The following is a 6,000-nucleotide window of genomic DNA, read 5'->3' on the forward strand; positions in this document are numbered from 1 at the left end:
AAGACAGGTTGTATTGGAACAGGTGCTTTGAAAATCTGTGAAAGCCAGCTGAAAGGTGTCAAAATGCGTATAACATGAACCAACAGTTCATAGATATTTTGTGTGAATGGAGGCTTGTAGCAGAAGAGTTCAGAAGGGACACTCCGTGGAAAAAAATCTGCCTTAGGAACAGACGACTGGTTTAATAGACATACCCTCGGTTGCTCACTCACAACGTGTGTGATGCTCTTGTGCAGGATGAAAGACAAAGGGAAAAAAAAAAAAAAAAGAAAAAGGTTTCCTCTTGTTACATTTATATCCTTCATTGTCTTGGAATTGTCAAACCAGGAAAGAAAGAGATGATAATCTGTTCCTCAAATATGTTCAGCTGATCATCCAGCCTAAAAATAAAAGCCGATCAATTGAAGCTCCATAAGCTGCATTTTGGTGAGTGATTAACTGCAAAGTGCACACAGGTAAAAGAAAGAAGAATGCGTGATCCTTTTTATAGTACCGGTCAAACTAATGCCTGTGAGCCACACTTGTCCCTTGACCTTGTTAAATGTGGCCCACGTGTTGGAGGGAGTACAAGCAACTTTTCCGACACATTCCCTTCCCACATGTTTTTCCTGCAGTGAGCTACTGTAGATAGCTCTAAAACACATGGGAGTACAAGTGGCTTCCCCATGTGTATTTTAAACCTAACAGAGCTACAGCAGTCAAAACCACATGGGGATAGAAAAGGAGCATCGGCAAAAAAAAAAAGCTTTTCCACTATTTGTGCTCGTGTTCTTCATGTGCTCAGGGAACACATGGGAGAGCAAGGAACAAAAAAAAGGCAAGGGAGAGCAAGAGAAGAAAGGAAGAGGAAGAAAGAAGCAGGCAGAAGCAAAGAAAAAGGAACAAAGCAAGATGGCATAGGAAAAAAAAAAAAAAAAAGGAGAAAAGGCAAGGGAGAAAGAAGGCATTGCAAGGGAAGGACAGGACTTGACAGGAAAAAAAATCATACAGAAAATAATGTAATTTCTTGAAAAGGTAAAATCAAATGTGCCCATGTTTTTCATTTCATTTCAGCTTTTGAGATAGTTTGTGTGCGTGTTTAGTTTTAACAAATGTAGGAAGAGGCATGTTTTGCACATTCCTCGATGTCATCCCTCCTTTCGTTTTGTCTCCCGATCCTGCATCTTTGTTCCTGCTTCTGCTTTCTGTCTCCTTCTGTCTCCCGCTTACCCCTCCCCTTTTTCTCTTCTCTGTCTCTCGCAGGCAGTGACTGAGATGTAGCATATTATTGCATTAACAGGGCCATTTTTTTTCCCCGAACTTGCCTTAAAAATGGAGTGCCAGTGAGTACGCTGTTATTCTTTCAGCCTTTTTTTCCAAGAAGCTTTAGTTGAGACAGCCTGAAGTCATCAACATAAACCTAAGTGAGCATATGGGTGAAATGTGACTTTTGCTCCATGCTAGTCATGGGATATGGTCATAGCCTTGATTTCAAGGAGCTTTAGAAGAAATCGGTGCTGAGAAAGTTTTCACTGTCATTGGCGAAGCCGAGGAGGAACAAATAAACCACCTCCCATCTTCCTCTCTCACACTCGCAGACACCTGTGTGTGCCCACAGCTTCTCCTCTGGATCCCCCTGGAAGCACCGGTTACCCACCCTGTGAACTGTCACTGGCAAAGAGACTTTGTTTTTCCATGTTGCACAGCAAATCCGAATACATTCACAGGAATACACAAGTATCGTGTTACCTAAAATTACACATGGGCTGTAATTTGGATTGGAATAAAAATTGCATAGCTTTGAAACACATTTTTCTTCTATTATTGTTTGATAGATTTTTGTTCATCTCAGATTTTTTTCTTTGATTTTGGGATGAAGATAATACTCTGTTTTGGCATTGGGTTTAGATTTTTATCTTTAAGAGCAAAGGAAGACTCTAAAGCCTGTTGGTACTCTGTTTTCTTTTTCCCCAATCTTTCCTTTGGTTCCAAGTCTTATGCTTTTTTTTTTTTTTTTTTTTTTTTTTTTGTTGTTGTTGTTGTTGTTGTTGTTGTTGTTTTTGACCCTTTTTAGTTTTGTGTCAGGGTCTCAAGGTTTCCAAACTAAAGCCAGGAGCTCAGGAGGATGAACAGCTTTCAGGAAACGGTCAACAGCTCTCAGGGTGCAATTCTAAAGGTCATTTGTTATCACATCTGTTCCTGTCAAGGCATCCTCTCTGAGGCAAAGCCCATCTGAGAGCTTGGAAGCCCTGGGAGGTTCTCCGGTAGGATTTTTCTCTCATGCTGTATGATGAAGACTAAAAAGAGTGCACTCATCTGTGGATTCTTCCAGTGTCAGGGAAAACTGTCAGAAACCTTTTTCCTGTGCCCTGTTTCACTGTGACCTTCATTTCCCAGCCACCTTCTTGATTCTAAGTGCAAAAAACATCTCAAAAGCATAGGAAGATAGGTTTGATTTTCCCCACATCTCTTGGAGCAGGGTAAAACCGAAGACCATCATTGGGCACAAAGTCCAAGCCACTTCTTGAATGTGGCTACGAAGAACAGGAGTCAGAGGAGAAAGGAACAGCTCTGGGGCTGAGTATCCTGCTTGTTTCGCTATGCTGGAAGTCCCCAGTGCTATCAGCTGTTCATGCCATGGAAGTTACGGAGCTGATTAGGCTGGGCAGGTCGTGGTGGTCAGGAGCAGAGGTAGGGCCCTTCGTCGTGCTTCCCACCATCTGCTCACATCGTGAGAGTCACAGCGACGTATCCTCCTGGAGAAATGCCAGGAGAGTCTTGCCTATAGAAATGAAGTCAAACATGCATTTTATGTTGGCGATCTAATTTAATTACATATAATTACCGTAGTATAAATTATTGTTGCATTGTGGTCCTTCAGAAGAAAAAAAGACAAACAACAAAAATTAGGCAGAATTTAGCATACTCTGTCCTGGACCCAGAAGAGTGTTACCTAGTATGTTTTTTATATTGTCTGTGAGCATGGTAAAAAACACGATTAACATAAAGTGATTTGTCATATCAAGTAAATAATATGTCTTTTAAAATGTAAGTACGTACCCGAGTACTTGTTTATCTAATCTATTATTTACAAGACAATGTATTAGACTAATGTTATGGGCCAAAATATCACAAGCTATAACAAGCTGGTAGAGCCCTGTTGGGATCTATGTAGCTGTGCCAATTGTAGCAGCGAATAACTTCGTTTTGCATTGCTATATATTTAATGAATAGACTGTTTTAATTAACCAAGCTCTAACACGCCTCTGTTCATATCTTGGAAAATAAATTTTATGTAATTTAAAGAAAGTGAACATAGTGCAGCTGAAAGCAGAAAGCATTTTACAGCATAAATAAATCCAGACAAATTTTTTATACTTGTTAAGATTTCAGTTCATCATTAATGTCCGTAGTGCTCTATAAAGGCAAAAAGATTTAGGTGGAGGTAGTGTTTTGTGGAAGATGCTTTTGCCCTTTTCTGCAAAGAAGAGGTGTTGCAGAACCGTTCCATACTGTATTTTACATGGCAGACAGAGGATAAAAAATGATGAATTCTGCATCTGTCACAATTCTGTGTCTGTCACTCAAAGAAAATTCCCCTTTGCCTTTTTAGGAAAGTTGCTGAAGAATGATGGGATGTGGCTGATAACAATAACCCGTACTTAGGCAACCAGAAGATTGTGACAACATTAGATAGAGTAAGGGAATGCAGACTTAAAATCAAAACATCTGTTATGGTAACTTTAACTTACCCTATTATTCCTGGAGGTTGCAGTGTCATAACTCACATTCCTGTATCGTCTTGCCATAAGAATATGCATATAGCCTTGAAATTCCATGCTAACTTTAAATTAATTTGCTTTAGACCTCATATCATAAAATTATTATTACCAAAGCATGACAGTTCATTTTTAGATACTAATAGCACAAGTAAGTGATCTTTTACTTGATAGATTGCAAAATGTGTTGTATTTTATCCCTGATTATAAGAATAATTTGATTTGCCTCAGCATAGCTATTAAATAGTTACAGAGAGATTGATTGTAGTGGTATGAAGGATTTCACCATTAATGGTTTTATGGGAGAGATGCAGAATATAAACAGATTTCATGGCTCTTCCTAGCCAGAATATCTGAGTTTATACCCTTCCTTCCCTGCAGCCCTTACATACTAGTTTGCCCTGAAAATTTCTGTCAAAATAGAGATTTATTTGATTTTCCAGTGCTTCATATCACAACATGTTGTTGTATCACCCGCACTACACCAATGAGGACTTTGGTCATGGTTGCATGAATTACAGGGGACAAGTGCCCAGAATAAAATACCATAATGAATGAAAAGGAGTGCAGTAAGTGATAAGCCTGATCCTGCCATGTGAGGGATTTCAGTCAAAAGATTTCACCCTGTTAATTTCAGAGAGGATCAGTCCCATCATATGTACTAGTAAATGCCAATATTATTTCCGATTCCACCTCTCTCCTACCAGTCACTCTTCTAATTATGAGCAGGACCCAGTTCTGATAACTTATAGCTGCTGCATAGCTCGAATTCAGGAGTGTATGCAGTATCTGTGCTTGGGCTGCCAAATCACATTGCATGTCCTCTGTTCACTCTGACTGCTAGAATAACTTATTATGATACTGGACTTCCAAAGAATATATTAACTTCCTGACTCTCTATAGTAATACCATACAGCTGGTTCAAATAAACATTCCAAGCCAGTGCATTTTTCATCTTGAAAAAAAAAAAACACGGTAATCCCAAAGAACTTTTGTATTTATTCAGTGCTTACTGTCATTGCCTTTGACATTGAGCACAAAATTAATAGTTTAAAAAATGGGAGTTACTCTCTAGGCCTTTGCACTGATTCTCTCTTGTTGTTCTTCATTTATTTTGTTGACCATTGCAGTTAAAAAGAGAGGAGAAACTGCTCATGGTATTAATTTTCTTGAGTTATTGCACTATTCTGTCTCACTAAAACTTTAATGTTCTTTTTTATACTTTGAATAAAATGTGACCTTTTATCTAAGGCAGAATCCATATAAAGAATTCAAGTTCCTCTTGACTTTACCTTACTCATCTAAAATGGTATTGACATTGATACAAAAACATAACCAGGTAACTATGTTATATGCATTAAACTTTTGCATACAATAAAAAATGTTACATTTTTTTATCATTTTCCTTGTCGGTTAATTTATTCATATTGCTTATACAAAAAGGGTTGCTGAAACATTAAGAGTGAGACCCTTAGGCAAAATAATCATGTAAATCATGGGTATTTTGGCTGTGTAATGGCTGAAGGCTTGATTATATTTGATCACACTTTTTGTGGCTATACTACCGTACATATGCTGAGTTTTGGCTTAAAAGACAGTACACATGATTTAACAAAGAAAGATTTTGCTTCAAACACTGCTCATCAGTAACATACTAATTTCCACCAGAGAAAATGAGATACCACACCGTAAAGGTTTTCTATTTTTATTTAATACTGCCATTTATAAAGTAATTTACTAATGAAAATTATTAAATGCTCCAGGTTGGATTATTTTAGTCTATGCCATAATTATGGAAAATCTTGTAGAATTATGGAAATCATGGAAAACGCTGTGCATGTTCATACATTTGTGAGTTTCATTTTAATCTCCTGAGCTAATTCTGAAAAAAAAAAATAATCCAACAAGCTGTGGAACACCCAGAGTTAGTGAAATATGCATGATACCCATTTATAAGAGGGTTTCTAAAGTTTCTAAAATGTGAGAGATGTAAATTGTGTCCCTGATTTCAGTGCAAACAGGAGTAGATGATACTTTTTTCATGATTATATCATGCGTAAAGAAGGCAAATGTGTATGCAAGAGTTAGAATAATGTATACATGCATTTTGTATGTTTTGTTAGAGCCAGTGAATAAGTGGACTGTATGGATATAGATCTGTTTTTGATTAAGACAGATTATTCTGGTGACCTGTTACAAGATTATTTTACATAAACAGAGTTATCATTGACAAGTGTAGAAT

Source organism: Anas acuta, chromosome 2 (genome assembly GCF_963932015.1).
Source record: "Anas acuta chromosome 2, bAnaAcu1.1, whole genome shotgun sequence".
Lineage (NCBI taxonomy): Eukaryota > Metazoa > Chordata > Aves > Anseriformes > Anatidae > Anas > Anas acuta.